This window comes from Miscanthus floridulus, unplaced genomic scaffold, assembly GCF_019320115.1.
Source record: "Miscanthus floridulus cultivar M001 unplaced genomic scaffold, ASM1932011v1 fs_367_1, whole genome shotgun sequence".
NCBI lineage: Eukaryota > Viridiplantae > Streptophyta > Magnoliopsida > Poales > Poaceae > Miscanthus > Miscanthus floridulus.
Genome location: NW_027096655.1, coordinates 3,524 through 28,611, shown reverse-complemented (window position 1 = coordinate 28,611; position 25,088 = coordinate 3,524). Strand labels below are relative to the sequence as shown.

The 25,088-nt window shown below is 46.1% G+C and overlaps 1 long non-coding RNA gene and 1 pseudogene across 1 annotated transcript; one reads left to right on the top strand and one right to left on the bottom strand.

The window, feature by feature from the left end:
• The first annotated feature begins 1,938 nt into the window (after window positions 1-1,938).
• On the top strand, window positions 1,939-15,133 carry LOC136531535 (uncharacterized; annotated as a pseudogene).
• A 2,705-nt stretch (window positions 15,134-17,838) lies between these two features.
• Window positions 17,839-20,621, bottom strand: LOC136531536 (uncharacterized). The gene is made up of 4 exons (XR_010778053.1): window positions 20,189-20,621; window positions 19,113-19,260; window positions 18,692-18,774; window positions 17,839-18,069 (listed from the first exon to the last, which is right to left on the bottom strand). It is a non-coding gene; the product is annotated as an uncharacterized lncRNA (long non-coding RNA).
• Between the last annotated feature and the right edge of the window lie 4,467 nt (window positions 20,622-25,088).

The window sequence follows — 25,088 nt, the reverse complement described above, 5'->3', positions numbered from 1 at the left end:
ATAATTGAAGCACCTCGCCGGGAAGCTGCACTCTGCCTTGACATGGGAGCTCGCCAAGCAGTTGAAACAGAGGCCTACCAACGCCGGCGGGACAGGCCTTGCCGGCTTGGGCGGTGAGCGACGACGCCATCGATGGCGACTCTGCACCTAGAAGAAACCATCCGCATCTGGTTCCTCCAGAGTACGAGCAGGGTGCGTCGTAGGGGTGTCACGTCGTTGGTGGGAGGCAGGAGGCGGAGCCTAGTCGAGCTGGGGATGTGACCGACGAGCTGCAGCCATGAAGTCCCCAAGCCCCCGCCGGTTACGACGACGACGACGCGCATGTCGACGGTGCCCACCCGGCCCCGCTACAGCCTTACCTTTACCGGACGGCAGCGGTGAGGGCGGCTCGGAGTCGGAGTAGTCCTCCGAGTCACTGAAGGAGATCCGCTCCCTGCGACCACAGCCGATGAAATCGCCCGAGAAAAGGCCTGGTGACCCCGCTCCCAGGGATCTCGGCGACGGGAGCTCCTCCTCGGCTTCATCGGCCCATGAGCGACGGGAGGGCGAGCCATCCTCCATCACGGTGTGGTTTGGCGGTGGGGGGTTGTAGCGGTGGAGGGCTGGTGGCTAGCGGTGGCCCAGGCGGCCGCCGGCGGAGGTAGGGTGGCGGAGGTTCCTAGGGTCTTTTGGGACGGCACTCATCCTTCTCCAACTGCGTCCCGGGTGAAATTTTTTGTCTGGGAAAAAATAATCCTAGAAATTCAGTATGACCTCCTCCATTCTAGAAGATGGTTTCTTGTTTGTTATTATTACCCTTTGTTTTTTAACTACCGGAGGATCAACCGAGGTCAAGTGAAACCATGGGAGACCATTTTTATTTTTGAGCTTACCATGGGAGACCAAATGAGAAGCTACTGGTTGTCCGGACCAGAGTTGCCCCGGTGCCCCCAACAATTTGGTCCCTCCGGGCCCACACCGTCACCATCAGTGGATCACGACTATGCTTCTTTGCTCCAGACACGCACCCTGTTCGCATGATCGTTTCTGTGGCTTATAAGGCGACTGATGCTATTTTGTTGTGAGAGAAAAATACTGTATTATGACTGATAAGCATGGCTGATACAATTAAGTGAACATGGTGTATATTATTAGTCCTCAACAAACTTATCCCCCACTTAAAAGAGTGTTTCTTTTCCAGAGAGTCCAATTACAACAATAATTTATTCTATTTCTACATTTGTGATATTGTGAACAATGAATATATACTTCAGTCCTACATGAACTAATTACACACATACGTACATTTTTTCTATATATAAATAAAAAAATAAAATCTATTCCTACAAGTTTACCATTAGCATTAACCACGCGGTAACAAGCAACTAAGGGGGTGTTTGGTTCCGTGGACTAAATTTTAGTCCATGTCACATCAGACGTTTGGATGCTATTTAGGAGAACTAAATATGAGTTAATTATAAAACTAATTACATAGATGGAGACTAATTTATGAGACAAATTTATTAAGCCTAATTAATCCGTCATTAGCACATATTTACGGTAGCACCACATTGTCAAATCATGGACTAATTAGGTTTAAAAAATTCGTCTCGTAAATTAGCCATAATCTGTGCAATTAGTTATTTTTTTCGTCTATATTTAACACTTCATATATGTGTCAAACATCCGATGGGACATGGACTAAAATTTTCAGTAAGTAACCAAACACCCCTAATTAACCACAAGGACGCGCGCGGTAAACGAGGGGAGTGCAGAGAAGGCTCGCGGAAGGCGCCACGCCACGCCAGGCCACGCCGCGCCTGCCGTCCGCACGACGCCCCCATCGTTCGTCCCGCGACGCGACCGCGCTTTCCTCCTCTCCCCGATCCTCCCACCCCACCCGAGTCCCCTCTCCCTCGCCTATAAATACCCAGCTCCCGTCTCCTCCTCGCCGCCGCTACCCGACCCACAACCACCACCACCATCGCCAGGCAGCCACCATTACCCTCTCCCCCTGCCTCCGACCGCCACCTGGTCGCCTCGCCACCAGCCGATCGATCCCATCCCGTCCCATGCCGCAGCGCGCAGCGGCTGCACTGACACACCAGTGAGCGAGCAGAGCGAGGCGAGGCCTGATGCGGCAGCGGCAGCAAGGCGAGGAGCACCAGGAGCTGTTCGTCCAGTGGAGACCCTGCGACAAGAAGAGGTCTTAGGCCCGCCGCCGCCGCCGTCACGCGCACCGGCAGATAAATCCACCTTCTTCGGATCTACTCGCCCGTAAAGGCGCCGCCTTTTTCGCCGATCCCACCGGCCGGAGCCCGGGAAGAAAGAAAGAAAGACAGGAAGATGAGCGTGTCCGTGGGCCGGACCCGGGTGGGGAGGTACGAGCTCGGCCGGACCCTCGGCGAAGGCACCTTCGCCAAGGTCAAGTTCGCCAGGAACGTCGAGACCGGCGAGAATGTCGCCATCAAGATCCTCGACAAGGAGAAGGTCCTCAAGCACAAGATGATCGCCCAGGTAAAGCATGCCATGCCATGCCATCGATCCCCTGTTTCTATTCTCTCTCCTTCACCTTCACCCCGTTCTCTGTTCCTGCTCTGTTACGTGTTTCCTGTTCCATTCAGTTCCTTCTTTTCTCCTCTGATGAAGCTTAGAGCCAGGACGAAAAAAAATTCTCTCTTTCTCTTTTATATTACGTGCTTCAAGTTCCATTCAGTTCCTTCTTTTCTCCTCTGAAGATTAGAGTAGAGCCAGGACGAAAAATTGTCTCTTTCTCTTCATGCGTTTGCTCCTCCATTCATGAACATGGATCATGACTCCTTCGATGAGTTGTATAGGAGACGTGCGCTCTCGTGTCGTTTTCTTTTCAATCACGTGCTGTTCCTTACCTCCTGTTGATTTTTACGGATCTTCAGGGGAAACACGTTTGGAAGTCTGGTGAAACTTAAATTCACGCTCCTTTCCGTTACTCCACATCCTACACTTCTCTTCGCAGCTAAGCAAGTTGCGTTGCGTCAGAATCTGTCTTCTTTCAGAAATTTCTCTAGAGCCGCCACCATGCGAAAAATGGAATCGTCTGAAAATTAAATAAAAAAACGTTGGACCACCAGTTAGAATTAATACACCCGCTGGCGAGCTTTGACGGTAGCAGGCAGGCGAGCACGGGCGTCTCGTTTGGTCGTCTCGCCCGCCTTCCGTTGGAACGTGTGCGTCGTTGTTTGGCTGGGACGGTCAGCTTTGTCCTCTGAATTCGAGGCCAGTTTCTGACTTTTGACGCGCTCGTGCTGTTGCTGTTTGCAGATAAAGCGAGAGATTTCGACCATGAAGCTCATCAGGCACCCCAACGTCATCCGGATGTACGAGGTATACGTTTTTCCAGGGATTAATCCTCTGTGGAAGACTGATCAATAAATGGATTTTTCACGCTTGTGCAACCTGAAACTATATATGAGAGCAGAGTAAAAATGGCCCCAAACTGAATTCTCTGTTCTTCCTCCCACTAAGAAACAAATATTTTCTTTTGGATCGGCAATGAACTGATGATAAACGTTGGACTTTACTATGCCTTGTTTGATCTTTTCAAAAAGAGAGAACTATGCTTTCTGAGTGCTACTGATTATTTGTTGCTACCTGTTGCTTGATGAGTTTTACCTTTTGTCCCCTCTTTTGCGTCCTTGTCCACTTCTATGTGTGTCTGTCCACTTACGTGGTGTGTCCTCTCATGAAGGTGATGGCCAGCAAGACAAAGATATACATAGTCATGGAGCTTGTCACCGGTGGCGAACTTTTCGACAAAATCGTGAGTGTTCCGGTCTTTTCATCCTTGTCTGAATCATGCACTCAGGGCATGTGATGAATTTGCGCCCATCCTGTGGTATTAGGCTTCGCGTGGAAGGCTGAAAGAGGATGATGCAAGGAAGTATTTCCAGCAGCTGATCAACGCTATCGATTACTGCCATAGCAGAGGCGTCTACCACCGTGATCTCAAGGTGAGTATTGCTTAACAGTTTATATGGAGAAGTGCGCAGGTTCAGCAGGAAACTGTGTTTGATTGATATGTGCTTGTTTTTTTCCTTCTTTCTTTCAGCCTGAAAATCTTCTGCTTGATGCTAGTGGCACACTCAAGGTTTCAGATTTTGGATTGAGTGCACTATCTCAACAAGTCCGAGTAAGTAAATTGGCCTCTTTTGGATAAACATGTCCATAAAAAAAATACTATCGCCATAAAATAGTTTGTGTTTTAAATGTCGATTCCATGCTTTTTTTTACTCTCACCTGAACCTAACAAATAGAATATTTTCCAATCAGCTGATTATTTTTCAATATCCTTTTGTTAACTTGCAGGAGGATGGTCTGCTGCACACAACCTGTGGAACTCCCAATTATGTTGCTCCCGAGGTACTGACCACAACTATGCTTTTAATTATGTTCTTATTTCCACTCAGTAAAATATTCTGTTCTCATGTCCAGTGCTCTTGCATGTACAGGTTATAAACAATAAAGGGTATGATGGAGCTAAGGCTGATCTATGGTCATGTGGAGTGATTCTCTTTATCCTCATGGCGGGGTACCTCCCATTTGAAGATTCGAACCTAATGTCGCTTTACAAGAAGGTTTGCCAGTCTCTACAATGACAAGAACTCATGAAGCAATTGGCTTTCCTTTTTCTGAATGGTTGCTTGAGACTTAGTCTGATTTTTTATGAAGATCTTCAAAGCAGATTTCAGTTGCCCGTCCTGGTTCTCCACAAGTGCAAAGAAGCTCATCAAGAAAATACTAGATCCTAATGTTAACACTGTAAGTTCTACTGTTCATAGTCATCGTTTTAGATTCATTCTGTTCAGCATCTCAGGTTTAATAACTCTGTATCATCTTTTTATGGCCTGTGCAGAGAATAACTATTGCAGAGCTTATTAACAATGAGTGGTTCAAGAAGGGGTATCAGCCTCCCAGATTTGAGACAGCAGATGTTAATCTGGACGATGTCAACTCCATCTTCGATGAATCAGGGGTAAGCTTTTCCACCATACAGTTCAATTGTATTATCTCACAACTCATTGTATGGGCATGTTCAAAAACAGCTGCTTTCATTGCAGGAGCCAGCACAGCTTGTTGTTGAGAGGAGAGAAGAAAGACCATCAGTAATGAATGCTTTCGAGTTAATCTCGACATCTCAGGGCCTCAATCTCGGCACACTCTTTGAGAAGCAAACGGTATGTTCATATTCTTAATTGATGAACCTGAACTTCGGATGTCAGCAACCATAACACCTTTGCCTAACTGAATGCTTTGCAATGCTTGTATTACTAGGGTCCTGTTAAGCGAGAAACAAGGTTTGCATCAAGGCTTCCTGCAAATGAGATACTGTCGAAAATCGAAGCAGCAGCAGGACCCATGGGCTTCAATGTTCAGAAGCGCAACTATAAGGTAGTGGAAGTTAAGAATCAGGATGCAGCACCTTGTTTGCATAGTTCCATTTGCCCTGAGCATTACTCTGACCACAATTTCTGAACCATCAGCTGAAGCTGCAAGGGGAGAACCCTGGAAGGAAGGGTCAGCTGGCCATTGCAACAGAGGTACAGCTTCATGATTGTGCCTAGACTTCCTGTATGGTTTGTTGTACTGTTCTTGGTTGGTGCTTAGACTGAAACAAAAACTACCTGATGCCTGAAGGTTTTTGAGGTCACGCCTTCGCTGTACATGGTTGAGCTGCGCAAGTCCAACGGCGACACCCTTGAATTCCACAAGGTATATATATGGTGATTAAACTTGTAGTTCATAATGTGATGTTAACACTCGGTTGGAGCCACGCTAGGAATGAACGAAATAAACTGATTCTGTCATTTACTGGATGTGTTGTGCAGTTCTACCACAACATCTCAAATGGACTGAAGGACGTGATGTGGAAACCAGAGAGCGGCATCGTGTAAGGCAACGAACCGCGGCAACGGAGGTCCCCGTGATGGGTCTGCAACCAAGTTTTAGAAGTAGCGCTGCAGATAACTAGTCAGGGAGTCGGTGGAAACTGACCCAGTTACTGCTTCCTGTTTATTTTTATTATTATTAAATTTTGTCTAGGTGCTTTGAGACTAAAGTATGCTGGATAATGTGAATGAAGAATGTGCATAGTTTTCAGCAAAGTAACGCTGTCGAATTTTCTTTCTTCTGTGCAATATTGCACATGGGTGTGAATTACCCACTGCTGACGAAATTGTTATCCAGCTGCTAGAGGCTAATTCCAGACAAAATAAGGCAAATATGAATTCAAAATACTGTAATAATTCCTCTTCTCTATCTCTACTATAATGGACCAATCAAAATTGTACTATATCTCCCTAGAAAAAAGTCCCCTGCTGAGAGCCTCCAACCATTATACACCTAGGAAAATGCATACAGTAATTCATTTGCATTAAAATCAAGAGCTAATAAAACACCTAAACCAAATCCGATGACCACGGTTAGATGTGGAATGTCAGGCTTCTCACCCCAGCGCCCTCCTCGCACGCCGCACGCCGCGACCCGCCGCGACTACGATTTAACGAGCCAAGCCAATCATTACCGAATAAAAAAACGCGTTCAAAACGGCGCCGCCGCCAATGGACGCGTCGAGGACGCCATGGATCCCTCTTCTCTGGCTTTGAACCAACCGCTCCGCCGCCTCCTCCCGGATCCACCAGACCATCCCGCCGCCCGGCCGCGCCTCCTCCTGGATCTGCCAGACCAAGCAAAGCACACGCTGGTACCGCACGAGGAGGCGGCAGCGGCGGTGGCGGTAGGCAGGCAGGCGAGACCCGACGCCGCAGGGACCTGCTGGTGCACGACGGCCCTCGCGTCCATGCCGTTGGCCGAGGGTCGTAGTCCGCCAGCGTCTTGTCGTCCTCCATCTCCACCTTGCCGAAGAAGAGGGCCATTCTCGCGGGGACCAGCGCGCTGTCGGTGAAATCAGGGAGGAGCTCCTTTGAGGCGGGCCACGGTGTCGGAGGCAGAGATGTTGTCGAGCCCGATGCTGCACGGCCCAATCTGGCAGGGGAGGGCGAGGACGAGGGCAACGCGTCATCGGGGAGGACGAGGAGGACGCGGGAGACCTAGAGGATGCCGTAGTGCTCAGTGTCGCACACGTCGTTGAGCTCCTGGTCGTCCTCCTCCCGCCCGGCAATGAAGAGCCACTGCGACGGATTCCCCTCTCCCTGGACGCTCGTGGAGGCTCACCTCTTCCTAAGGCACATGGTGAGGCCCGATCTGGCTCAGCCCCCGTGCACGTAGGAAGAGGTGAGCCTCCGCGAGCGTCCAGGGAGAGGGGAATCCATCGTAGTGGCTCTTCATCGCCGGGCAGGAGGAGGACGACCAGAAGCTCAACGACGCGTGCGACACCGAGCACTACAGCATCCTCCAGGTCTCCCGCGTCCTCCTCATCCTCCTCGATGACGCGCTGCCCTCGTCCTCGCCCTCCCCTACCAGATCAGGCCGTGTAGCATCGGGCTCGACGACATCTTCGCCTCCGACACCGTGGCCCACCTCAAGGAGCTCCTCCAGGAGCGCACCGACAGCGCGCTGCTACCCGCGAGAAGGAGATGGAGAACGACAAGATGTTGGCAGACTACGACCCCCGACCGACGGCATGGACGCAAACGCCGTCGTGCGCCAGCAGGTCCCCACGGCGTCGGGTCTCGCCTGTCTGCCTGCCGCCACCGCCACCGCCACCGCCGCCTCCCCGTGCGGGACCAGCGTGCGCTTTGCTTGGTCTGGCAGATCCGGGAGGAGGCGCGGCCGGCCGATGAGATGGTCTGGCGGATCCGGGAGGATGCGGCGGAGCGGTTGGTTCAAAGCTAGAGAAGAGGGATCCATGGCGTCCTCGACGTGTCCATTGGCGGCAGCGGCGTTTTGAACGCGTTTTTTTTATTCGGTGATGATTGGCTTCGCTCGTTAAATCGTAGTAGCAGCGGGTCGCGGCGTGTGGCGTGCGAGGAGGGCGCGGGGGTGAGAAGCCTGACATCTCACATCTAACCGTGGTCATCGGATTTGGTTTAGGTGGTTGGAGGCTCTCAGCGGGAGCCTTTTTTCTCGAGGACCTAGTACAATTTTGATTGGTCCATTATAGTGGAGATAAGCCATAAGGGTTTACTAGCTAACTAATGATGTTTTCCAAAATCTTGTTTGGCCCAGTTGCCGCCGCGTGGAACGGAATGGAACGGGAAATCCGCGGCGCGAGCCCATTGGTAACCAGCCGCCCGCGCCCGGCCGTCGCCGCGCAGTGCAGGCGATGTGAATGCACACGCGGGCCGTCTCATTCTCCATCGAGCTCGAGTCACACGCCACACGGTCCACACCACTCTGCCTGCGCTCGCCCCGCCCGGCCTCGCTCGACCCCTCTCCCTGTCCTTGACCCGACCCGGCACGAGCGCGGCCGCGATGCGCGAGGAGGTGCGGAGCTCGTCGGCGGCGCCCCCCGACCCGCCGCCCGGGAGGTCGGCCTCGCCGCCGCCCACACCCGTCGCCAGGTACGCAGCGCTCTCTCCGAGCCCTTTCCTCGCGTGGCCGCTGGGTGTCCGCGTGGCGGCTGTGTCCGCCGACCCCCTCGGCGCCGCTGGTGCCTGGCCTCCGGATCGGGCTTCACAAGGCTTCCCAAGGCCGTGAGGTGGCGTGTGCTTGGAAAAAAATGAATTTTTGCTCAGGATTCGTGGCCCTAGTAATTTGAGTTAGCTGTGTATGTCAGACCTAGTAGGCCGTCTGTTAAACCCTAGGGTGCTCCAGTTACCTGAAATTACCTTTTGTTCTTGGGGTCTTCACTGCAGAATTTAGGAATTGGATGGGAATGAGCTTAGTATGTGCCACTGTAGCGTGCGAGTGTTGTTATGTCCATGGTCATGTTGAATAAATAAACCTTTTTCCCCCTTTTTTCCCATGGAAGTATATACTATCCATTTTCCGAGCTAATGGGGTCAAGGCTATTGTTGCAAAGATACATAAGGTCTTGCAACATCTAATCTGTTATAAACTAATATGGAATCATATGCTGTGCTGTTTTATGTTTAATATGTACAATTGCTTTGCGCTCTTCTGCTTTCTGCCTGCCTGCCTGTACTGAAGCTCCTCTGTTTTGTTCTTTGCAGTTCCGCTGGTGCCTCATCGCCCCCTGCACAAACTAATGTAGCTAGCATAGACTGGCTAGGCAGTGACCAAGTGTCCAAAGCGGGATCCTCTCATATTGCTCCGCCGGCATCTCAGCCTGCGCTTAGTACTAATGCTAATGGAGCTGCTGCGGACTGCTTTCAATCATCATGCAGACCGTGGGAACGAGGCGACTTGCTTCGTCGGCTGGCTACGTTTAAGCCTTCGACTTGGGCTTCTAAGCCAAAGGTTGTTTCTTCTCATATTGGGCTCTTGCTGACCTGTGGTGTTATAATTTTTGTGGTTAACTATTCATCAACTGTTGATTTTTCTGGTGAGGTATTTGACCTTGCATCTTTGCAAGCACATTTGTTTAGAACCACCCTAATCCCTAAATAATGGTTTGGAATAACTGAAGAGCTCTGGCAAACTTGCTTATGGCTGGCTGATTGGTTGTCAATCTCAGATCAAGGCATGCCAAATATCAGTTACTCCATCCCAAATTATAAGTCGCTTTGATTTTTTTGGTACATCCATTTTGCTATGTATCTAGATATAATATATGTCTAGATACATAGCAAATTCTATGTATTGAAATAGTCAAAGCGACTTATAATTTGGAACGGAGGAAGTACAATGTTATCCCTTTGCAACCTCATATGATGTTTTAGATTTCTGTACAGCTGCACACTTGCACAATATGAATGCATACACCTAATCAAAGAGGAATACCCAATAAAGTTGTTTCTCCTGCTATGATACTAATGTATTCTTTCATCTGCAAAACCAATAAACACAGAGAATGAGTATTTTTGCTTTTAACATATATAATCGGTTAGGGGCACTTCAGGAAGATATGGATATATCTCTTTCTGAAAACCAACAACATCAAATAAAATAACCTTTTGTCCCTCCTAACAAGATTGGAGGGAGTGATTTTTGTGCTGCATATGTTGTGGCTTGGAAAATATTCTATTTTTGAAGGCTTAATCTTCATTGTGCTATTATTGAACTTGAACATATTGTCATTCTTAAGCAGTGGACTAGTTAAAATTATGTCTACATTGATATTTTTATATGCTCCCTTTAAAATGCCAACCTGTTTGACCCCATATAGCTTATTTGTTGTTGTTGACTTCTATTTAAAAATAGATAAACTAGGAAATTAAATTGACCACAATAGTTTATTGAAAAAGAACACTATTGACTTAATTTTTACAGGCTGCTAGTTCACTGGCTTGTGCTCGAAGAGGCTGGGTGAACATTGACATGGACAAGATTGAATGTGAATCTTGTGGTGCACATCTTATGTTTACTGCATTGACATCCTGGTCCCCTGCTGAAGGTATGCTCGAAGTCAACAAGTTTTTTCTTTTAGTTTTTGACCTTTTTCCAAGCTGGAACTCTCAGGTTTTCCTTACAATGCTAGGTTTTATACCTCATTTAAGTGGCAAAAACTCATTAACAGATTTGTGCAATGGGTTCTGAGAAATTAAGCTTGTTTACTCGTGACTAGCATTTTGTACAGCTCTTGCTATTTTTTGTTTATCAATGAATGATTTCTTGAAGGGCGGGCCTGGTGCATGCGGTAGAGTCTTACCGCCTGTGACCGGAAGGTCCCGGGTTCGAGTCGCGGTCTCCTCGCATTGCACAGGCGAGGGTAAGGCTTGCCACTAACACCCTTCCCCAGACCCCGCACAGCGCGGGAGCTCTCTGCACTGGGTACGCCCTTTTTTTTTTAATGAATGATGAGTTCTTGGACCAATTGATCATTTCACAGACTTAAATATGTCATTTTTTTCATTGGCATCATTTGGTAGTTTGTAGTGCAATGATGTTATTACCTGCACAGAAAAATCTGAGCCAGTGAATGCTGCAACTAAGGGAACTATTACTTGTTCTATGTCACACATTTACTTTTATTATATCAATATGTTGCAAATTGCTACCTCCTTGCTTTTGTTGACAGCAGGGTTCTCCTCTCTGAAATAAATAAGAAACTGTTAGCTGAATTTACCATTTGCTTGTACCAATTGAGTGAAGGAACAGAGTGTTTGTTTTGTATTCTTAGGCTAACCTTTATATGACAAGAAATGCTATTAGGTGCAAATTGTTATTATCCTCTTGGTACTAAGTTAAAGGCTAAAGCAATCCAACTTGTTTGGAGTTTATGGTTCAATCTGTTTTTGTATGATAAGGCTGGAATTTACGGCAGTTACCTGCTTCTTCTATGTTGTCCTGTACACTTTGTTTCCAATGGAAGATGGCTAAGCTTCCTTTAATCCTAAAAAAGGCAGAAATAAATGCATCAATGCAACTGAAAATATACTGACCACTGACTGCTTAATTTTGATGCTGCTCATGCCCGTTTGCATGGGTTGGGGGTATACTTTGTGAAAATTGTGCAACAGAGGAGGCATATCTATTTTCTTTGTTGTGAATGTTTTCTCGGACAGCAGAACTATATTGAGTTGGTTGGACTTGATATTGGCTGAACTTATGCTTATTACGTCTAAGTGTATTTATAGTGCATTCTCAATCCAGGACATCTATGCCACTTTATCATTGGATGGTAATACAATTTATTTTAGTTTCTCAGTGCTGATGAACTGTTTTAAGTTATTGATGGATCTACAATAGCTAAAACTTTATCTGGTTTTACTTATGTTTTTGTCACTTAGTTAAGCTGGAATATTGCCAGTATCTTATCACAAAATGTAACATGTTCATTTGGGAGACCTAACTAACTTGTTTGGACCTTTATGTTATGTTGTAGTTGCAAGTGCTGGGGAAGCTTTTGCTGAGCAGCTCGATGCATCACACCAGAATGATTGTCCCTGGAGAGGAAATAGCTGTGCTGATAGTTTGGTCCAGTTCCACCTAACCCCATCAGCTCTTGTTGGTGGTTTTAAAGATCGCTGTGATGGATTGTTGCAGTTCACGTCTCTTCCTGCTATTGCCTTATCTGCAATTGAGAGTATGAAACTCACTAGAAGCGTTCAAATTGATCGAGTCTTATCCCAGTCAGTTACAATTTTGTCTGGGGAGCTGGGCTACAGAACAGACAGTACAACGGGAATTGATATCGGCCAACAAGATGAAACCTGCTGCTACTCTCAAGTATATCTCTTCATCTCTTTCCATTGATGCCTTCTTGTTGCATTTTTCATTGCTGTATTATTTTCAGAACATGGAGCTTTATTTGATCTAGGCCACTCCCATCTGATTGATATAGGCACAGAAGCTTATTAGCGTTTGTGGATGGGAGCCTAGATGGCTTCCTAATGTTCAAGATTGGGAAGAGAATTCAACCCGCTCTGCCAGAAATGCAGGCTCAGCTGAACCAGATGGCCAATTCCATTCCCAATTTCCTGAGCATCATCAAAATTCATACTCTGCGTCAGTTAAGAAAGACAAGGGGAAAGGTAAAATGCGTGTCAAAGATTCTGGATGCAGCATGAGATCACCTTTGCTGGATTGCAGCCTATGTGGAGCTACAGTGAGAATCTGGGACTTCAGATCAGTGCCACGGCCTTCTCATTTTAGTCTGAATAACATCGACATGCCTGATACAGGAAGGAAGCCTGTGTTGATCCGCGGAATTAGTGCTACAAGTGGTATCAATGGACTGGTTGCTGAAGGAGCAGAGAGAGAGAATGTTGAGGGACGTGATGAGGCAGGTATTGATGAGGGTAAGTCTCTGTCGAATGCTCAAGTTGACTTAAATCTGACAATGGCAGGAGGTTTGCCATCAAACTATTCTGCATTGCCCCCAATGCCTGGACATCTCAATTATGGAGGAATGGGAAGAGATCTAATTATTGGGCAACCCACTGGAAGCGAGCTTGGTGGCCATGCAGCCTCATTTGAATCTCGGGGCCCCAGTTCGAGAAAGCGTAACTTGGAGGAAGGTGGGAGCACAGCTGACAAGCCAATAAACAGGCTTCAGCCTGCTGACAGCATTGAGGGAACTGTCATTGACCGTGATTGTGACGAAGTTGATGACGCCGCACAAGATTCTGGTGCTCGGAGCAAAAGGATTCGTGGTTTTAATCTTTTCGATATCAATCGTCCATCTTCTTCAGGAGCTGGTCCCAGCAGAAACTTAAGTTTAGACCTGGATATAGATGTTAATAAGTTTGATACATCCAATGCCGAGGGTCCATCTGTCCTTCGCAACCCATTTCCGAAGGACTCTATGCGGGCATCTTCTGTTATTGCGATGGATACAGTTCACGGTGTGGAGGAAAATTCAATGGAAAGTGTTGAATACCATCCATGTGATGTTGATGATGTTAATAAGCCTTCTAGTGCACTCAGGAGTGGTGTAATGAGTGACACATTGGATCTGAATTATAGCAACCAAGCACAGCAAAGCAGTTTTGTACAGCCTGCTGCTGAAACTGAAAGCAATGCAAGAGAGATAGGAGGGAGTAGTATGAATGGAGGGGAAGAAGTCCTCAATGCTGAAACAACTCCTGCATTTGCTAGAGATCAACTTAGCCTGGGAGTTAGTGGAGGGAGTGTCGGGATGGGTGCCAGTCATGAAGCTGAAATTCATGGGACTGATGTTTCTGAGCATAAAACTGGTAGTGTTGTTGGAGACGCTGATCCAGTTCCCGAGCTCATTGAGACTATGGGCCACACTGGTGAGTCAGCCCCTGGACCTGCATTGATGGATGAGTTTGTCCCTGAAGAAGTTGGTCGAGAAGATCCTAATGGTGACAGCCAAGATATGGCATCTCGGTTAGCGGTTCGAGCTGACAGTGGTTCGAAAATTTGTGGTTCAACTAAAGCTGATTCAGTTGAGAGTGGAGAGAAGATGAGTCGTGAGAATAGCGCACATCCTTCTCTTTCTTGCAACGCAAGAGTTTATTCTGGCATTGATGCATCAAAAGAGGAAGTGACTGGTATAATGCTAACTAATGATGACTATGGTCCAGGAAATGGTCTAGGTACATGTTGCATACACTTGCTTCTGTTGAACTACATTCGTCTCTTATCATGAAGTTTTATGTTTACCATTGTGGATTACATTCATATAGTCTTCGATTTGCCGTAAAAATTGCATATTTCTCTTATTGTACTCAACTATTGCTTGCATCCTTACTTTTGCCATTCCAGCATAATTCAATCAGTTAGGCCTAGGGCACAAAAACTTCAAGTAAATTGACCATTTGTCCCTCAAAAACTGCATGGCTTCCTTTTTGTTTGTACATGCTATTTATTCTGTTCTTATGCTTGGTTGTCAGGAGCAACAAATGGAGAAAATGATTATGAAACAGATCTTCCGGACTTTGATCCAATAAGGCACCACAACGATTACTGTCCTTGGGTGAATGGAAATGTTGCTGCTGCATGTTGTATTAATACTGGTTCGAGCACAGCTCTTTCTGGCTGGCAGCTCACGGTAGATGCCATCGAGACTTTGCAGTCTCTTGGGCAAGCTCAAAATCAGACCATGCAGTCAGACTCTGCGGCTTCATTATATAAGGTACATGTTGCTTCATCGTTGTAGTTTATCCTATCATCTTGTGGAAATGTTGCTGTCTTGTTGCTTATCATCAATTGGAGATATAAATAGATCACGTTGTGTACTTCAGCAAATTCTCGTTTAGTTATACAGCCACCCTCACGTCTGTTGTGTCATATGCTGCAGGATGATCACGTACCACCTAGCCGGAAGCTGCTGAAAAGGGCAAACCACAGCAAGAGCTAACCTTTCGAGCTTCACAGCAAGAGCAAAGATTCTTCTATGCTCATAGAAAAGTTTTCTTCTCCAGGCCCTAACCTGAGCAGGGGCAATGCTTTGCAGTTTTGTGAAACGTGGTCTTGGTGTGGTCGTGGTGCATTTACCGAAAGAACTCAGAAATCAGGATAACGCATGATAAGAGAGAATTCTTAGGCAGTGATGTGTGCAGATGATTGGGTTTGTCCCCACCGTCTTGCCAAATTGTGTATGTCAGGTTTGTATCTATATATATGTTATGCTATATTTCGTAACATGTAACTTTCCATTTTGTTGATGGTTTGTGCTACTGAATAATATTGGCAGACAACCACCGTTACATATTTTGGTCACGCAAAATATCTTGTTTTTATCGTTGTCAGATTTTGTGCGTTCTACGTACTACTTGTACAGCGTTGCCAACGGCCCACCCCCTCGTGAGTTGCGAGACTGGTGACCGCATCACCTGTCTCCAACGGCGGGTCGTTTGCTGGATCAGATGTACGGAAGACAGAAGTCCGACGGCATCAGAGGTTGTCCATGTGCAAAAACTTAGAAGGCCGTCGAGATGTTAAGCTTCCATGTTGTTGGACGTGTATCATATGCTAGGGCTCCCACTAGAGTATTTTCAGGCTTAAAATACAAAGTTTGGGCCCTGGTGGTTTGGTTGAGAATGCCTAGGATTTATTTGTAGCCCTCCTACTCTCTTTTGGTTAAATACAAGTACTACCAAGACAAAAAAAAAAAACATCCCCTATAAAAAAAGGAGGGGAAGAATCTTTTCTTTTTCTTTTTTTTTTGAATCTAGAATCTTTTTTTTTTCAAGAGTGAGCAAAATAGTTTTTTGATGAGAGTGGGACAAAAAGCAGTTTTTTAACTGAGCGAGCGAAAGAGCACACACCTTTGGAAACACATTCTTGGCATCCGATGCTCCAAGCCAAGGCGGCAAGGCCATAATCATTAAATCTGCTGATGTGTCATAGTATCAAATACAAAATGAAACTTAGATGAAACCCCACTAAGACTAACATCAGTTTGCAAAAACTGTGATATTACGCCTTTACTAATCCCGACAAACATATTACATCGAAGTCTCATTTGTTCTTAACGTTTCGCAACATTAGCTTCGTGCTACTTCGAAAAGCACCGCACTAGGTTTGTGCTACTTTGGAAAGCACCAAAGCATATTGCTGCATCAATCACTTCGCCCAAGCCATCAACTTCGGAGACAGGGGTGGGTCCACTTGTATTCAAGAGTATTTAGTTGTAAGTAGGGAGGGACAGAGGGAGTAGTAATTCAGTATAGCTACTACATATTCCGTAGCTTTATTTAATTTTCTTTTGTCGACGCAGAAATTAAGATTACATAACATGCATGGGTATACTAATAATTAAAGATGAATGTATGACACATACAGAGAAACTAAAAAGCCATGATATAGTGTTTTTCTCTCAAAACAAAACAGCATCAACCGGTTTATAAGCCATAAAAACGATCAAATGAACAGAGTGCAAGAAAGCATGTGTTACAACAACGTTATGCATGGCAAAATATATATAGTAGTGCAGGCACACCGTGGAGCGAGAGAATGATTATGCTGACTTTAGTTTCTCAAACTTGAAGACAGGTTTGCGTGGATGTGCGGCAATTTGCTCCTTCAAGTGCGCCACGTGCTCTGCTTTTTTATCATAACCCTTAAGCCACACTGTGTCGAGGAAAAATAGATGGTTAAGCCCACTCTCCTCGTTTGAAGAAATCCGGAAATCCGATCCTGTAGAGCAGTGGATTATCAGCACTCTAACATGTTCCGCTATACTTAAGTTTGGAAAGCTACCTCTAACGCAGAGCTGCAATCAATCTTGAGAACCTGTGGTTTGATACCCAACGTATATCCACGACCACTATCAAATTCACCGACGACCGGCTTGAATTCTAGCTTTCTTACTTGATGAGTCGCCTTGATACAAAGACGACGTAGGACTGGTAGGATCCCTATACTTGTACGTGTACGTGGCAACGATTCCACTGATTGATCCATGCCCTCTTGGCTTGATCCATGACCAAATTGTGGGCCCTTCTTCAACTTGGTCACAAGGCCATCATTTATATTCTCCCAGAATGAGCGATCGGATTTGGCCACAGCATCTATTATTTTGGGAAGTCCACCACACTTGGGCACAATGCGATTTGCATGCTTCAACTTTTGCTCATCCGTCCATTCGTCGTCCCACTTCTTCCTCATATTAGCAACCTGCGTTCATAATTAAGTTTATCAATTTCTAAAACGTACACAAATTCAATTTCAAACAATACTAACTCCATAGTTTAAGCTATTATAAGCATTTCATCTGAATTCATCACTAAAATCATTTTCAAAGCAATGGACTCAACTGAACATAAGCATCCTCAGATCTATTGAACTGTATGTTTGATGGATTTTTGTCAGTATAAAGTCCATATGTACACCCTTGTCCATGTGTCACTACCAGAATCCTTATATTTCATGAGAGTGAAAAACAGTCACGAAATACGGTTTTACTCTCACGAAAATAATGCGTGAGGGTACACCGTCACGCATCACCTCTCACTATATTAGACTCACGGAATACATAATTTCATGAGAGTTCACCGCCACAGATTCTTTTCATGAGAGTTCACCGTGACGGGCTGACGGCCACCCTCATGAAAATAATGTTGCCACCAGATTTGCATCAGTGTTTTCATGACAGTTTTTTGTGGTATTTCGTGAGAGCTCACCGTCACGAATGGATTTCGTGAGTCAGGTTATTTCGTGAGAGTTCACCGTCACGATTGGATTTCATGAGAGTTTGGTTATTTCGTGAGAGTTCACCTTCACGAATGGATTTAATGAGAGTTTGGTTATTTCGTGAGAGTTCACCATCACAGATTGATTTCGTGAGAGTTTGATATTTTCATGAGAACACCACCACGAAAACAAGTTATTTCCTGAGAGCAACCACCATGAAAATTACCCAACAAGAGCATCTCAATCCAAATTCCAATTGCACATATATGGTCCAAATGTCAATACAACACACACACACACACACACACACAGATATATATATTCCGATTTCAACACAATTGTCCAACCATTACAATAAAAGCTCATAGTCCTAGACTTCTAAGCAATCCAACAAAAGTTCCAGCACATCCTGTCTCATTCCTAGCCATAACAGATGGTGGCGATAACTTTGGTGGTGCCCATATCTAACAACCAACCTGCACAGAGCTGTAATGAAGAGTATAAGAAAAAATTCTAAAAATGTAGATTTATCTCAAATTCATTGCCACAGCCGAATGGTAGCAGGAAGTTTTTTCCCTTTAATGAAAAACAGGGTCCAAGACAACAAAATCAAATACCAAAACTGAATTCAAATGGATAGCAACCAGCTGTTCTAGAAATCTAAGTATGAACAAAAATCACTCAATCAACACATCGAGTATTTCAGCATGTAATAAACAGAAACAGCTCTACATGCATTAGTTATTTATTTGATAAGGAAACCAATCATGAAAGGAGAGCCTTCCCCCCAATCACTAGCTGGTTCAAAGCTTAAAGTTGGAGACAAACTACATATGTAAACATAAACAATTGATAAATTAATCATTCCAAATCAAGAGCTAGAATATGGAAAAAATCAAGAACAACATATAGCTTCAAAGCATAGTAACCTGATGTTCTTATTTCTTAACAAACTTCAAATTATCAGGAAGTGCATGTTATACAGTAGCTAAATTAATTATGGACTTAAAAAAATGAGACTACATGTTTGGTTAACTTGCAGAATTCAAACTTTAGAGAGACTACATAGCTAAGAACAATATTAGAAAAGTTAAGAACAGATCTTTACCAAGGTACTCCGTAGTGGACTGCAGTGGTCCACCATAACACAAAAGGAAAGTAGCCATCTCATCACCAAAAAAACTTGAGACACTGCAAGTAATTGGGAAAGGATAGTGCATAAGAATTTACCCTCGAAATTAATAGGAGAGAAGGCTGCAACTAAAACATGAATTCAGTGACTTCTGAAAAAACAACGGAATACTATGAACTATCTCCAGAAGGCGCTAGCAGTAGCACACAACACACTAGATTTAGACTTGCAGTTGCAGAGAAGACACAGGCCCTTTATATCTTCTATTCGAATCATGTAAAGACTTGCAGTTGTCAGAGCTATTGCCTACAAAGTCAGAATACTTCATCTAGGAAAAAAAAAGAACTTTTTCTTTGCAGGCTGGGCTTATAAGATGGAAGAAATGAAGGATGAGTACCTTTCTATCTTTTTTCCAGGATAGTGTTCTTCAGGTTTCTGTCGTCTTGTAGCACATCTCTTGAGATTACTATTCAACCTACTCTAATCCCGGATCCAGGCCCTGTACCCCTTTTGGATCCAAACTTCATCTCAGCATATGCGTCCAACTGAAGTGCCAAATCAAATATGTAAAAAAAGACATTATCATGCTAGTGCCAAATCAAATATGTAAAGAAATACAGTTTTTGCACAAGCACAAGTGCATTTCCAGTCCCTCCAAAGATGCACAGCAGAATACCAGAAATCACAAAGGCTCTACCAGTTCATATTTATAGTTCATGAATCAAATCAATATATCATATAAAGGTGCAGATAATCCACTTTTTAAGTAAGAGGAATAGCTCAGTAACAGACAGGTTATAGATATGATAGAGATTCATTATCAGTTAGATCATCATCATGCAAAAATCAATATTGTATATTTACAATGGCATCCTTTGCAGTGCCGAGAAACCAACAGCTATAGAGATATAGATCTACATATGCTTACACAACATAGAGTCTAGTAATATAGGCTTAAGTTTTTCCTTACTCTCAAATTAATATATTTCAGTCTGTTCAACAAATTAATTAAATAACTGTACTTTTCAACTTTCGCATGTAATCCTTTCTATCCTATGGAGAAGAGTGTTCTGCTTGGGCCTGCCCAACACACACTCATGGTCTACGCATGGACTCATGCATCGGACGCTGGCCAACACAGGCTAAATCCCTTGTAATCCTTTTTATCCTATGGAGTCAGGTAATATAGGCTTAAGTTTTTCCTTACTCTCAAATTACGTATGGTTTAGGCTAAATCCCAGGAAATGAGTATATGTACACATCTCATGAGACTACTATTCAACCTACTCTAATCCCAACTATGCAAATACATACAGTTCCCAGGATTCAATGGAAACAAATGAATCTTCAGAAAAACATAGATACTTGCAGCTGCAGAAATTGGTGTCGCTGCAAGCTAGTGAATCTGCAAGCGAACAGAAATTGGTGCGTTTTGCACAGGAGGAAGGGAAGGAAAGGGAAGGGATGACATACCTTGTGCTTCATTGTCGCAGGGGCCGACGAAGACCTGGCGTACGGCGGAGGCGCCGTTCGCTCAGAGGCTGCGACGGAGCCCGCGAGGCTACGGCGGATCCGGCACGTGCGCCCGCGCTTGCGCCCGTCGGTGCCGCGCCACAAGCCGTCGTCATGCCCCGACCTCGACCCACGCCGTCCTCCGGCTGCTCATCGTCGTCGTCCTAGTGGAAGGGGCGCCGCCACCGTACGGAGCCGCTGCTCGAGGGAGCACCATCTCCAGAGCTGAGCACGCGATGCCGCTGCTCCCCAGCTCTCCGCGCTGAGGGGTCGTGCCGCGCGAGGGAGGCCTCAACCCCGCGCCGCCGTCGTGTCAAGCACGGCCGCGAGAGTGCCACCTCCGTCACCTACCAGTATATGCCTGAGTAAAAGAGAAAGAGAAAAGGGAGAAGAGATCGAGAGCAGGAGATTAGGAGGTTAGGGTTTGGGAGGGATGAAGAGGTTCGTATATACTTTTGCTTTTCGATCCAACGGCTCTGATTCATCCGGGGATCATCCAAGGGTTGCAATACATCGGGCCAAAGAAATGGGCTGACCAAGCCATTGCTATTGGGCTTTGGCCTGCATAGTAATAGGATTAATTACACTTCCAAAAATTTTATGAACTCTAAATAGAATAAGACATAATTTTTAAACTATAAGTGAATTCAAATAAAAAACTCCTCAACTACAAAATTTTAGAAATCATCAATATCTACAATTTTTGTTTTGGTCATTTCTCCGTAAGACTTTTTTTTAACAATTTAAAATTTGAATTTTAAAAAATGAATACTTCAAAAAACATTTTGAAATAGTAAATGAATTCAGCTAAAAAAGTTATCAACAACAAAGTTGTAGAACTCATCAAGACCTACAACTCTTATTTTGGTCATTTGTGCATCCGATAAAGTCATAGTAACATTGTTCATAAACTTTACATATGTCTCATATGGTTTCATAAAGTATAAGAGAGATATATAAATTTTGTGAACAATGTTACAATCATTTCATTGGATGAAGAAATGACCAAAATAAAAGTTATAGATCTTGACGAGTTGTACAACTTTTATGTTCACGACTTTTTTAGCTGAAATCATTTACTGCTCCAAAATGTTGTTTGAAGTTGTGTTTTTTTGGAATTCAAATTTTCAATTGATAAAACAAAGTCACATGAAAAAACAGCCAAAATAATAGTTGTAAGAACACAATAGATTGATAGAGCACGATTTTAGAAACATTTAGGAAAAAGAATCACCGTATTTGGAGTTAGCATGAGGGAGAAAGACTAGTTACCAAATTTCGCTACCGATTAAAAGAAGAAAACCTTTGTTCATGTTCTTGAATTTCTAGTATTTAAGCAATTATTTTTGTACTAAGAACATGTAACCATATTTCGTGGGGGTGGAATCTGACTCTCATGAAAATGATTACTCTCATGAAAATAAATAATTTCATGGGGGTATTTAAATACTCTCACGAAAACAACCAATTTTCATGACGGTGCGTGGAACACTCTCATGAAAACAATTTTCGTGAGTGTCTATTATCACGAAAATCATAACTTTCGTGGCGGTGTCGAATCACTCTCATGAAAATATGTTTTCGTGGCGGGGATTTACATCACTCTCATAAAAATATTATTTTCATGAGAGTTTGTTTTTCACTCACGAAAAAACGTCCCTCTCACGAAATATCCAGTTTCTGGTAGTGTGTACTACCAAGCATATAAAAAAAAAAGGAAAATACCTATGGAGATACATATGCGCTGTCACGTACATGCAGCCAAAGAAGCTAGCAGGCTTCTTCATGAATTTAGGAGAGAAGCTAATATGCCGCAGCGCCATGCATGCATGTATGCACCTCGACGTGCAGGCAAAGGAGCTAGCAAGCTAACAAGTATATATACGTTCAATCAAAGAAGCTAGCAACCATTTGCACCGGCTTATACGTAGCACAGTGCCATGCATGCGCGTAAATGCGCCTCGACGTGTAAATGGAAAAAAGCTAGCAGGTGCCAGTCATGATAAGTATGAAACTGGCTGTAGGACGCGTGCGTACGCCGGTCCATGGTTTGTATATTTCTGCAAAGGTGTACACCAACAGGATGGTGTAGCCTGGCGCGACTCGATCGGTACGTGATCTGGCCGGAATATCCTAGAACCCTCGGTATATACGGCTAGCATATGTATGGGATTTCCAGGCGACGTATGTCTATCGGCTGCAAATCGTTGAGTCAGATATATGTGCATATATATCTTGTTCCTTCAGATTGTTCAATATAGCACTCCATCTTGCTGGCCCGCATGTCAGGGGCTGCATAGGAGAGATGCTAGTTGATCCCGGTGTTTGGATGGAATACAATCGCAATACACGTCCACGCAGCCAGCAAATATCTCAACTGGCCTTCTAGAAACTTGATCACGAAGGATAATTATCACGTGGAGATAAGTACGCAAGCTGTCTTGCCAGCACCGGATATCTCGCTCTGCTAACGAACTCCGGCGGCACGTGCGTGTGGCCCAACAGGCCAGCTGCTACCCTAATTGCCTGCCTATATAAAGGAGCCTCAGGACCCCTGGGAGAGCCCAATCGCACTTTGCATCCACAAAGCAACTAGCGCCGCCGGGCTCTCCTGCCACAAGCGTGTATTCGCAATCCGCAACACCGACGTCCAGCCGCGAGGGACTGTCAGCGCTGTGCCTGTGCACCAACCGGCAACAGACGCTGATCAGGCAAGCTCCGAAGGCAAGAAGAAGGCCCAGGAAAAGAAGGATCACCAAGCTCGGCCCAAGTCCAGGAGTGTGCGCTTCTTCGGCCCAGAGTGGCGTCATGAGTGAGCCTGTGCGTCATGTGTGTGCGTGGCCTAGGGTGGCCCAACGTGGCGTCATGTGTGTGCGTGAGTCGCCGTTCGGCTTATATGTCGCGTAGAGGAAAAGGCAGGGGTATGAACATTGTATGAACCTTCTTCCCAAGTAATCGAGATTCATCTGTGCTCGTCCCTGTGCTCTGCTCCCCTTCCCAAACTCTGATTCCTCCCTTCCAATCCTGATTGCTTCCTCCTTCTCTCCGATTGCTGCTAACAATTGGTACTCGGAGCCACCTTCCTCGGCACTACTCTCGCTCCCGCCTTGATCTGGGATCGTAACCCCCGTCGGCAGCGGATCGCTGAGTCCTCGCTCCGGTGAGGAATCACGTGAACCATAGGTCCAATCCGAGGCTGATCCGGTCGGCGTGAATCAAAGGTTGTTGCCCGCCCATCCCTACCCTGGAGCCCCACCAAATAGATCACGACCACTTCACCCGCTTCCGTCGAAATCTGGGAGCAATGGAGCCCAACTTCAAGCTGATGTTGGATGAGATGAAATCCATGCAGACGGCCCTCGAAGGCAGCATCGTGGCGGTCAATTTGTCGCTGGGCACCCGCATCGGTGCCATGGAGCGCACCATTTCCGACCGCTTCGGACGCTTGGAGGATGCAGCGAAGGTGTTCAAAGAATGGAAGCCCACTGTCGACGAGTCCGTGAAGGAACTCCGCGCCGAGATCGGCGCCATCCGCAAGTCTGAGGAGGCCGTCAACAAGCTGCGGGAGGAGATGACGACCTTGCGCAAGACGGTGAGCCGTGCGGCGCTGGATGCAACTCCAAGCGCTGCGTCTGGCGTCCTGTCTCCGCCCATGGTGTCCACGATCGGGGCCACATTCGGCGTGTCCTGCCCAGGGGTGGCCTCGACCGGAATGCAGTTCGGCAAGCTACCTTCCGTGATGACCATGGCTGGAGCGTCGTGTTCCGTCAAACCTCCTCCAATGGGGTCCGCGGCGGGAGTGTCATCCTCCACCGGTCCCAAGGTTACTGGCCCGTTTGTTGGGCACAGCGTCGAGCACCATCACCGGGGATTCGAGTTCCAAACTCTATCCCCGGTCAAGGGTACGCACAGTCACTTACCTCCCTATACCCACCCTCATCCGCAGTCTCTTCCTCATCCTACTTTTGCCCTGCATAGATCATACTCTAGTTCCATGCTGGATATGGGTCAGGATGCTGTGGAGCTGGGGTTGGGAGCACAAGAGGCACCTGAGCTCTGGGATCCTAACCAATCTAATGACAAACTCCCTAAACTGAATTTTCCCAAATTTGATGGCGAAAACCCACGCCTCTGGCTTCGCAACTGCACTGATTATTTTGAGATGTATGAGGTGGCTCTGCGTCGCTGGATCAAGGTATCCACGATGCATCTCACAGGAGCCGCCGCGCGCTGGTTTCCCGCTGTTGAGCAGCAAGTGTCCAGAATGTCTTGGCCCCAATTGACTGCCTTAGTGATGGAGCATTTTGGCAAAGACCAGCACGAACTGCTTATCCGTCAGCTCTTTCACATCAGGCAGACGGGTAGCATGCAGGAATATGCTGACAAATTCACTTCTTTCGTTGATGGCTTAATAGCTTATGGCAAAAACACTGACCCCATCTACTATGCTATGAGATTTGTTGATGGCTTGCGCGACGAGATTCGTACTGTTGTTCATATGCAGCGTCCTGGTACTTTGGATACTGTCGTGGTTCTCGCCTTGTTGCAGGAGGAAATGCTGGACTCGTCGCGGAAGAAGGAATTGCGTCGTCCGGACACGTACCAGTGGGCCAAGCTGCCCGCGCGCGCGCCACCACCTCCGCTGGTGCCCGCCGGGCGCAATGAATGGCAGGAGCGTGCGGCGGGAGTTGTTGTGGGTGATGATGTCCGGCGTGGGCACGGGGTTGACGCCAAGCTGAACACCCTACGCGACTATCGTCGGGCCCGTGGCCTCTGCATCAGATGTGGCGAGAAATGGTCTCACGACCATCGCTGTCCGGAGCAAATTCAGCTCCACGTGCTCTAGGAAGTTTGGGATCTC